Below are 10,144 nucleotides of genomic sequence, written 5' to 3' on the forward strand. Positions count from 1 at the left end.
GAGAGAAAGAAAACAGGAGAATGTAAGAGAGAGAGAAAGAAAACAGGAGAATGTAAGAGAGAGAGAAAGAAAACAGGAGAATGTAAGAGAGAGAAAGAAAACAGGAGAATGTAAGAGAGAGAGAAAGAAAACAGGAGAATGTAAGAGAGAAGGAAAACAGGAGAATGTAAGAGAGAGAAAGAAAACAGGAGAATGTAAGAGAGAGAGAAAGAAAACAGGAGAATGTAAGAGAGAGAGAAAGAAAACAGGAGAATGTAAGAGAGAGAAAGAAAACAGGAGAATGTAAGAGAGAGAAGGAAAACAGGAGAATGTAAGAGAGAGAAAGAAAACAGGAGAATGAAAGAGAGAGAGAAAGAAAACAGGAGAATGAAAGAGAGAGAGAAAGAAAACAGGAGAATGTAAGAGAGAGAGAAAGAAAACAGGAGAATGTAAGAGAGAGAGAAAGAAAACAGGAGAATGTAAGAGAGAGAGAAAGAAAACAGGAGAATGTAAGAGAGAGAGAAAGAAAACAGGAGAATGTAAGAGAGAGAGAAAGAAAACAGGAGAATGTAAGAGAGAGAGAAAGAAAACAGGAGAATGTAAGAGAGAGAGAAAGAAAACAGGAGAATGTAAGAGAGAGAAGGAAAACAGGAGAATGTAAGAGAGAGAGAAAGAAAACAGGAGAATGTAAGAGAGAGAGAAAGAAAACAGGAGAATGTAAGAGAGAGAGAAAGAAAACAGGAGAATGTAAGAGAGAGAGAAAGAAAACAGGAGAATGTAAGAGAGAGAGAAAGAAAACAGGAGAATGTAAGAGAGAGAGAAAGAAAACAGGAGAATGTAAGAGAGAGAGAAAGAAAACAGGAGAATGTAAGAGAGAGAGAAAGAAAACAGGAGAATGTAAGAGAGAGAAGGAAAACAGGAGAATGTAAGAGAGAGAGAAAGAAAACAGGAAGGAGAATGTAAGTGAGAGAAAGAAAACAGGAGAATGTAAGAGAGAGAGAAAGAAAACAGGAGAATGTAAGAGAGAGAGAAAGAAAACAGGAGAATGTAAGAGAGAGAAAGAAAACAGGAGAATGTAAGAGAGAGAGAAAGAAAACAGGAGAATGTAAGAGAGAGAAGGAAAACAGGAGAATGTAAGAGAGAAGGAAAACAGGAGAATGAAAGAGAGAGAAAGAAAACAGGAGAATGAAAGAGAGAGAAGGAAAACAGGAGAATGTAAGAGAGAGAAGGAAAACAGGAGAATGTAAGAGAGAGAAAGAAAACAGGAGAATGTAAGAGAGAGAGAAAGAAAACAGGAGAATGTAAGAGAGAGAGAAAGAAAACAGGAGAATGTAAGAGAGAGAGAAAGAAAACAGGAGAATGTAAGAGAGAGAAAGAAAACAGGAGAATGTAAGAGAGAGAGAAAGAAAACAGGAGAATGTAAGAGAGAAGGAAAACAGGAGAATGTAAGAGAGAGAAAGAAAACAGGAGAATGTAAGAGAGAGAGAAAGAAAACAGGAGAATGTAAGAGAGAGAGAAAGAAAACAGGAGAATGTAAGAGAGAGAAAGAAAACAGGAGAATGTAAGAGAGAGAAGGAAAACAGGAGAATGTAAGAGAGAGAAAGAAAACAGGAGAATGTAAGAGAGAGAGAAAGAAAACAGGAGAATGTAAGAGAGAGAGAAAGAAAACAGGAGAATGTAAGAGAGAGAGAAAGAAAACAGGAGAATGTAAGAGAGAGAGAAAGAAAACAGGAGAATGTAAGAGAGAGAAAGAAAACAGGAGAATGAAAGAGAGAGAGAAAGAAAACAGGAGAATGTAAGAGAGAGAGAAAGAAAACAGGAGAATGTAAGAGAGAGAAAGAAAACAGGAGAATGTAAGAGAGAGAGAAAGAAAACAGGAGAATGTAAGAGAGAGAGAAAGAAAACAGGAGAATGTAAGAGAGAGAGAAAGAAAACAGGAGAATGAAAGAGAGAGAGAAAGAAAACAGGAGAATGTAAGAGATAGAAAGAAAACAGGAGAATGTAAGAGAAAGAAAGAAAACAGGAGAATGTAAGAGAGAGAGAAAGAAAACAGGAGAATGTAAGAGAGAGAAAGAAAACAGGAGAATGTAAGAGAGAGAAAGAAAACAGGAGAATGAAAGAGAGAGAGAAAGAAAACAGGAGAATGTAAGAGAGAGAAAGAAAACAGGAGAATGTAAGAGAGAGAGAAAGAAAACAGGAGAATGTAAGAGAGAGAGAAAGAAAACAGGAGAATGTAAGAGAGAGAGAGAAAGAAAACAGGAGAATGTAAGAGAGAGAGAAAGAAAACAGGAGAATGAAAGAGAGAAAGAAAGAAAACAGGAGAATGAAAGAGAGAGAGAAAGAAAACAGGAGAATGTAAGAGAGAGAGAAAGAAAACAGGAGAATGTAAGAGAGAGAGAAAGAAAACAGGAGAATGTAAGAGAGAGAGAAAGAAAACAGGAGAATGTAAGAGAGAGAAAGAAAACAGGAGAATGTAAGAGAGAGAGAGAAAGAAAACAGGAGAATGTAAGAGAGAGAGAAAGAAAACAGAAGAATGTAAGAGAGAGAAAGAAAACAGGAGAATGTAAGAGAGAGAGAAAGAAAACAGAAGAATGTAAGAGAGAGAAGGAAAACAGGAGAATGTAAGAGAGAGAAAGAAAACAGGAGAATGAAAGAGAGAGAAAGAAAACAGGAGAATGTAAGAGAGAGAGAAAGAAAACAGAAGAATGTAAGAGAGAGAAGGAAAACAGGAGAATGTAAGAGAGAGAGAAAGAAAACAGGAGAATGAAAGAGAGAGAGAAAGAAAACAGGAGAATGAAAGAGAGAGAGAAAGAAATCAGGAGAATGTAAGAGAGAGAGAAAGAAAACAGGAGAATGAAAGAGAGAGAAGGAAAACAGGAGAATGTAAGAGAGAGAAAGAAAACAGGAGAATGAAAGAGAGAGAAGGAAAACAGGAGAATGTAAGAGAGAGAGAAAGAAAACAGGAGAATGAAAGAGAGAGAAGGAAAACAGGAGAATGTAAGAGAGAGAGAAAGAAAACAGGAGAATGTAAGAGAGAGAGAAAGAAAACAGGAGAATGAAAGAGAGAGAGAAAGAAAACAGGAGAATGTAAGAGAGAGAAGGAAAACAGGAGAATGTAAGAGAGAGAAGGAAAACAGGAGAATGTAAGAGAGAGAAAGAAAACAGGAGAATGTAAGCTCTATACAGGGTCAGTGTCAGGGTCAGGGTTAGGGTCAGTGTCAGTGTCAGTATCAGGGTCAGTGTCAGTATCAGGGTCAGGGTCAGTGTCAGCACCACATGTACAATGAGCAGGGTGTACAGTACCTGTAGGCAGGGTTAGCATTGCAGCATAAGTGATGGGCGGGTGCGTGGTCGTGAGTGTGTGTATGGGAGTGTGTGGGTGTTAGTGTGAGTGTGTGTATGTTAGTGTGTGGGTGTGAGTGTGTGTATAGGAGTGTGTGGGTGTTAGTGTGAGTGTGTGTGCAAGACTAGGGCTAAATACTTCTGGTAATATGCTAATGATAATATGTCCATGTAAACAGGAGCAATAGTGACCAGTAGCATACAGTCGTGGCCAAAAGTTTTGAGAATGACACAAATATAAATTTTCACAAAGTCTGCTGCCTCAGTTTGTATGATGGCAATTTGCATATACTCCAGAATGTTATGAAGAGTGATCAGATGAATTGCAATTAATTGCAAAGTCCCTCTTTGCCATGCAAATGAACTGAATCCCCCAAAAAACATTTCCACTGCATTTCAGCCCTGCCACAAAAGGACCAGCTGACATCATGTTGTGAAGAAGGCTTCAGGGCGCCAAAGAAAGTCCAGCAAGCGCCAGGACCGTCTCCTAAAGTTGATTCAGCTGCGGGATCGGGGCACCACCAGTACAGAGCTTGCTCAGGAATGGCAGCAGGCAGGTGTGAGTGCATCTGCACGCACAGTGAGGTGAAGACTTTTGGAGGATGGCCTGGTGTCAAGAAGGGCAGCGAAGAAGCCACTTCTCTCCAAGAAAAACATCAGGGACAGACTGATATTCTGCAAAAGGTACAGGGATTGGACTGCTGAGGACCGGGGTGAAGTAATTTTCTCTGATGAATCCCCTTTCCGACTGTTTGGGGCATCCGGAAAAAAGCTTGTCCGGAGAAGACAAGGTGAACGCTACCATCAGTCCTGTGTCATGCCAACAGTAAAGCATCCTGAGACCATTCATGTGTGGGGTTGCTTGTCAGCCAAGGGAGTGGGCTCACTCACAATTTTGCCTAAGAACACATCCATGAATAAAGAATGGTACCAACACTTCTCCCAACCATCCAGGAACAGTTTGGTGACGAACAATGTCTTTTCCAGCATGATGGAGCACCTTGCCATAAGGCAAAAGTGATAACTAACTGGAAAAGACATCGGGGAACAAAACATCGATATTTTGGGTCCATGGCCAGAACTCCCCAGACCTTAATCCCATTGAGAACTTGTGGTCAATCCTCAAGAGGCGAATGAACAAACAAAAACTCCCCAGACCTTAATCCCATTGAGAACTTGTGGTCAATCCTCAAGAGGCGAATGAACAAACAAAAACCCACAAATTCTGACAAACTCCAAGCATTGATTATGCAAGAATGGGTTGCCAAACTTCAGGATGTAGCCCAGAAGTTAATGCCAGGGCGGTCTGTAGAGGTCTTGAAAACGAAGGGTCAACACTGCAAATATTGACTCTTGTATCAACTTCATGTAATTGTCAATAAAAGCCTTTGACACCTATGACAAGCTTGTAATTATACTTCAATTATACTGTATTGTGGGAGAAAAATGATATATTTGCCTTATTTGTTAGATATGCAACAATTTTTTACTTAACAAACAGTAAGATATTTCTGTCCTGCTAATGCTGAGTTTTATGGTCTCCACTCTAGCATCCTGCAACTAGTCTGGGTGTTGAGGACATGGGTTCTACTAGAGATAGTTTAAAGCTGATAATTGATTGATGTCTCGGTGATAAGAAACAAAACAGCCACATTCCATTCTATGATTAGTGGTGCATGTGAGACATATGTCTTTGGTCTGATTGAGCCTACATTCCATAGACAAGATATGGTGTATGTTTAGCTGGGATAGAGAGCAGTAGAACAAAGGCTTCAATGATCCTTAGACATCCTGGCATCTGGGAAATTAGGCCGGGGTCGGGGGTTAAGATAACGCCAGGGGCAGATAAAGACAGGATGAGCCCAAAGTGGCTCATGGTGCCCCCCAAACTATCTGGGAAGGGTGGAGCCAGCCGTAGGTTTGGTATATAAAGACACTGTATTCTCTGCATGATTCAAGCACTCGGTCCGACATTCAAGACTGCTGGGCTGATGGCTTCATTATTGCAATAATGAATCTATATTAAATAAAGATGATTGTTTGAAGAAATGACCAAGTCTTTTTAAGTACTGAATTTCCATGACAATATGTAAGTATGAGTGTGTGAGGGTGTGTATGTATGTAAGTATGAGTGTGTGGTGTGAGGGTGTGTCTGAGTGAGTGTATGTATGTATGTAAGTATGAATGTGTGGTGTGAGGGTGTGTATGTAAGTATGAGTGTGTGAGGGTGTGTCTGAGTGAGTGTATGTATGTAAGTATGAGTGTGTGAGTGAGGGTGTGTCTGAGTGAGTGTATGTATGTAAGTATGAGTGTGTGAGGGTGTGTCTGAGTGAGTGTATGTATGTAAGTATGAGTGTGTGAGTGAGGGTGTGTCTGAGTGAGTGTATGTATGTAAGTATGAGTGTGTGGTGTGAGGAAGAGCTACAGTGAAGATGTTTGTGTCTGAGTGGATAGTCTGTGGGAGAGGGAGAGCAGTAGTTCTTTACCATTTAAAGAGCGACTGACCCTAATATCCAACGAATCACTTTGAAAACGGTCTATGTGGCATCGATATGAGTGTCAAAATTGACTAGAAAGTGTAAATACAATAATTTTGGTCATAAAGTCAGTCTCATCTAAAACGGAGTTTGGAAGCTCAGTGGGTCACAACGCGTTCAAAGGTCACAGCCATTTGAGACTGAAAAGCTCAATATGGATTGATCAACTATGGTTAGCATGCCCTGCCAAATGACTCTATCATGCGGAATAGATGGCTGGAGTTCGTTGGTCCCCAGTGGTGGTGAGTATACCGGTAGCTAGACCATAGACTGAGGGTTATGTATATTTTGTTAATTATTATGACTATCATTGCTAGCAAAGCTGACGTCAGGTAGCTAGCTAACGTTAGCCTACCTCAATACAACTCGGATTTGGCTTGGAAATATGATAACATTAAAAAAAGACGAATAATAAAAAGGCAAATAAAACCTTTTGTCATGATTGTGATGTCGCTAGATTGACTTTAGATGCAGTATATCCTTAGCCAGCTAACTAAGATCGAGGGGCCAGACCACCATATTTTAGCTAGCTAACATTAGCATTGCTAGCTATTTTAGACAAACTTTGCCATCTCTCTAAAGTAAATTTTAAGACATAATATGGCAAAGTTGTTTCCTATTAATTATTTGCCTACTTTAGCATCTATTTCCATGCCACTCTAAGTTAGTGTAATTTAGACAAAACAGTCACATTAGCCTCTGAGGCGTAACCCATTTCTTGGGAACAAATAAATATTGGATTTTTTACTGTTTTGTTAATTTAACCTTCATTTAACGAAGCAAGTCAGTTAAGAACAAATTCTTATTCCCAATGACAGCCTACCAGAGTGACAGATTTTTACCTTGTCAGCTCGGGGATTCGATCCAGCAACCTTTCGGTTACTGGCCCAATGCTCTTAACCACTAGGCTACCTGCCGCCCCAAAATGCAGCTATGGTGGTACTAGCTAACTCATGTCTGACTACAACAGTGTACTAACTAGCAGCAACAAACTCAAACCAACCCAGGACCATAGCAATACATGTCACAGTTGGTTGCATAGTGTAAAGGCATCACCAGCCTGAATCTAATCCAATCTGGAGCCAGTCAGTCTACATCTGTAAAGCATAGAATTACCTTCCAAACAGGATTAGGTTATTTCTCGAGCTGTGTTTATAATTGAGGGATGATGACAAATGTTGACCCTGTTTTTCTCTTAGACAAAGTGCCCAGTTGGGTGCCAGACTTATCCCCTGGTCAGGAACAGATGCCAGGGCTTACCTCCTCCCAGCTGCCCATTGCACTGAGGCTAGGTAACACTGTCACCACCGATAAATCCATGATAATTGAGAATTTCAATAAGCATTTTTCTACGGCTGGCCATGGTTTCCTCCTGGCCACCCCTGCAGCTACTTGCCCTGCAGCTACATGCCCAAGCCTCCACAGCTTCTCCTTCACCCAAATCCAGATAGCAGATGTTCTGAAAGAGCCACTGTTGAAACCCCTATTACCAGTCTGTTCAACCTCTCTTTCATATCGCCCAGATTCCCCTCTTCAAAGGGGGTGACACTCTAGACCCAAACTGTTACAGACCTATATCCATCTTGCCCTGCCTTTCTAAAGTCTTTGAAAGCCAAGTTAACAAACAGATCACTGACCATTTAGAATCTCACCGTACCTTCTCCTCAGTGCAATCCAGCTTCCGAGCTGGTCATGGGTGCACCTCAGCCACGCTCTAAGGTCCTAAACTATTTCATAACCGCCATCGATGAGACATTACTGTGCAGCCGTATTCATTGACCTGGCTAAGGCTTTCGACTCTGTCAATCACAACATTCTTATTGGCAGACTCAACAGCCTTGGTTTCTTAGATGATTGCCTCGCTTGGTTCACCAACTACTTCTCCGATAGAGTTCAGTATGTCAAATCGGAGGGCCTGTTGTCCGGACCTCTGGCAGTCTCCATGGGAGTGCCACAGGGTTCAATTCTCGGGCCGACTCTCTTCTCTGTATACATCAATGATGTCGTTCTCGCTGCTGGTGATTCTTTGATCCACCTTTACGCAGACGACACCCTTCTGTATACGTCTGGCCCTTTGTTGGACACTGTGTTAACAAACCTCCAGATGAGCTTCAATGCCATACAACTCTCCTTCCTTGGCCTCCAACTGCTCTTAAATGCAAGTAAAACTAAATGCATGCTCTTCAACCGATCGCTGCCCGCACCTGCCCGCCTGTCCAGCATCACCACTCTGGACAGTTCTGACTTAGATTATGTGGACAACTACAAATACCTAGGTGTCTGGTTAGACTGTAAACTCTCCTTCCAGACTCACATTAAACATCTCCAATCCTAAAATTAAATCTAGAATCGGCTTCCCATTTCGCAAGAAAGCATCCTTCACTGCCAAACATGCCCTCGTAAAACTGACCATCCTACCGATCCTCGACTTCGGCGATGTCATTTACAAAATAGCCTCCAACACTCTACTCAACAAATTGGATGCAGTCTATCACAGTGCCATCCATTTTGTCACCAAAGCACCATATACTGTACTACCCACCACTGTGACCTGTATGCTCTCATTTGCTGGCCCTCGCTTCATACTCTTCGCCAAACCCACTGGCTCCAGGTCATCTACAAGTCTCTGAAAGGTAAAGCCCCGCCTTATCTCAGCTCACTGGTCACCATAGTAGCACCCACCCATAGCACGCGCTCCAGCAGGTATATCTCACTGGTCACCCCCAAAGCCAATTCTTCCTTTGGCCGCCTCTCCTTCCAGTTCTCTGCTGCCAATGACTGGAACGAACTGCAAAAATCTCTGAAGCTGGAGACTCTTACCTCCCTCACTAGCTTTAAGCACCAGCTGTCAGAGCAGCTCACAGATCACTGCACCTGTACGTAGCTCATCTGTAAATAGCCCATCCAATCTACCTCATCCCCATACTGTATTTATTTATTTATCTTGTTCCTTTGCACCCCCGTATCTCAACTTGCACATTCATCCTTTGCACATCATACCATTCCAGTGTTTAATTGCTATATTGTAATTACTTTGCTACCATGGCCACAGTTGTGGGTAAACAGAGTACAGGAGGGGGCTAATCACACACCCCTGAGGGGCCCCTGTGTTGAGGGTCAGCATGGCGGAGGTGTTGTCTACTCTCACCACCTACAGTAGGTTTGGCCCATTAGGAGGTCCAGGATCCATTTGCAGAGGGAGGTGTTCAGTCCCAGGGTCCCAAGCTTGGTGATGAGCTTGGAAGGGACTATGGTGAGCTGTAAGTCAATGAATTCTCACATAGGTGTTCCTTTTGTCTAGGTCTAATGGGAAGTGTTTCCGGGATGATGGTGTTGATGTGAGTCATGACCAGCCTTTCAAAGCACTTCATGTATTATTATTATTAAATAATGTCGTAAGGAGAAAAATGTATTTAGTCCATTTTAGAATAAAACTGTAAAGTAACAAAAGGTACTGCCTTCGGAAAGTATTCAGATCCTTTGACTTTTTCCACATTTTGTTAAATTCAGCCTTATTCGAAAATGGATTAAATAAAAAAATGTCCTCAGCAATCTACACACAACATCCCATGACGACAAAACACGTTTTTTTGAATTTTTTGCAAATGTATTAAAAATTAAAAACGGTAATAGCTAATTTATATAATTATTCAGACCCTTTGCTATGAGACTTGAAATTGAGCTCAGGTGCATCCTGTTTCCATTGATTGGAGTCCACCTGTGGTAAATTCAATTGATTGGACATGATTTGGAAAGGCACACACCTGTCTATATACGGTCCCACATTTGACCACATTTGCATGTCAGAGCAAAAACCAAGCCATGAGGTTGAAGGAATTGTCCATAGATCGCCGAGACAGGATTGTATCAAGGCACAGATCTGGGGAAGGGTACCAAAACATTCCTGCAGCATTGAAGGTCCCCAAGAACACAGTGGCTAACATATTTCTTAAATAGAAGAAGTTTGGAAACCCCAAGACTCTTCCTAGAGCTGGCCACCCAGCCAAACTGAGCAATCAGGGGAAAAGGGCCTTGGTCAGGCAGGTGACCAAGAACCCAATGGTCACTCTGACAGAGCTCGAGAGTTCCTCTGTGGAGATGGGATAACCTTGCAGAAGGACAAGCATCTCTGCAGCACTCCACCAATCAGGCCTTTATGGTACAGTGGCCAGATGGAAGCCACTCCTCAGGAAAAGGCACACGACAGCCCGCTTGGAGTTTGCCAAATGGTACTTAAAGGACTTTCAGACCATGAGAAATAAGTTTCTGACAAGAAGCACATGGCT

The sequence above is a fragment of the Oncorhynchus mykiss genome, chromosome 2 (assembly GCF_057628025.1).
Source record: "Oncorhynchus mykiss isolate SJ-2025 chromosome 2, ASM5762802v1, whole genome shotgun sequence".
Lineage (NCBI taxonomy): Eukaryota > Metazoa > Chordata > Actinopteri > Salmoniformes > Salmonidae > Oncorhynchus > Oncorhynchus mykiss.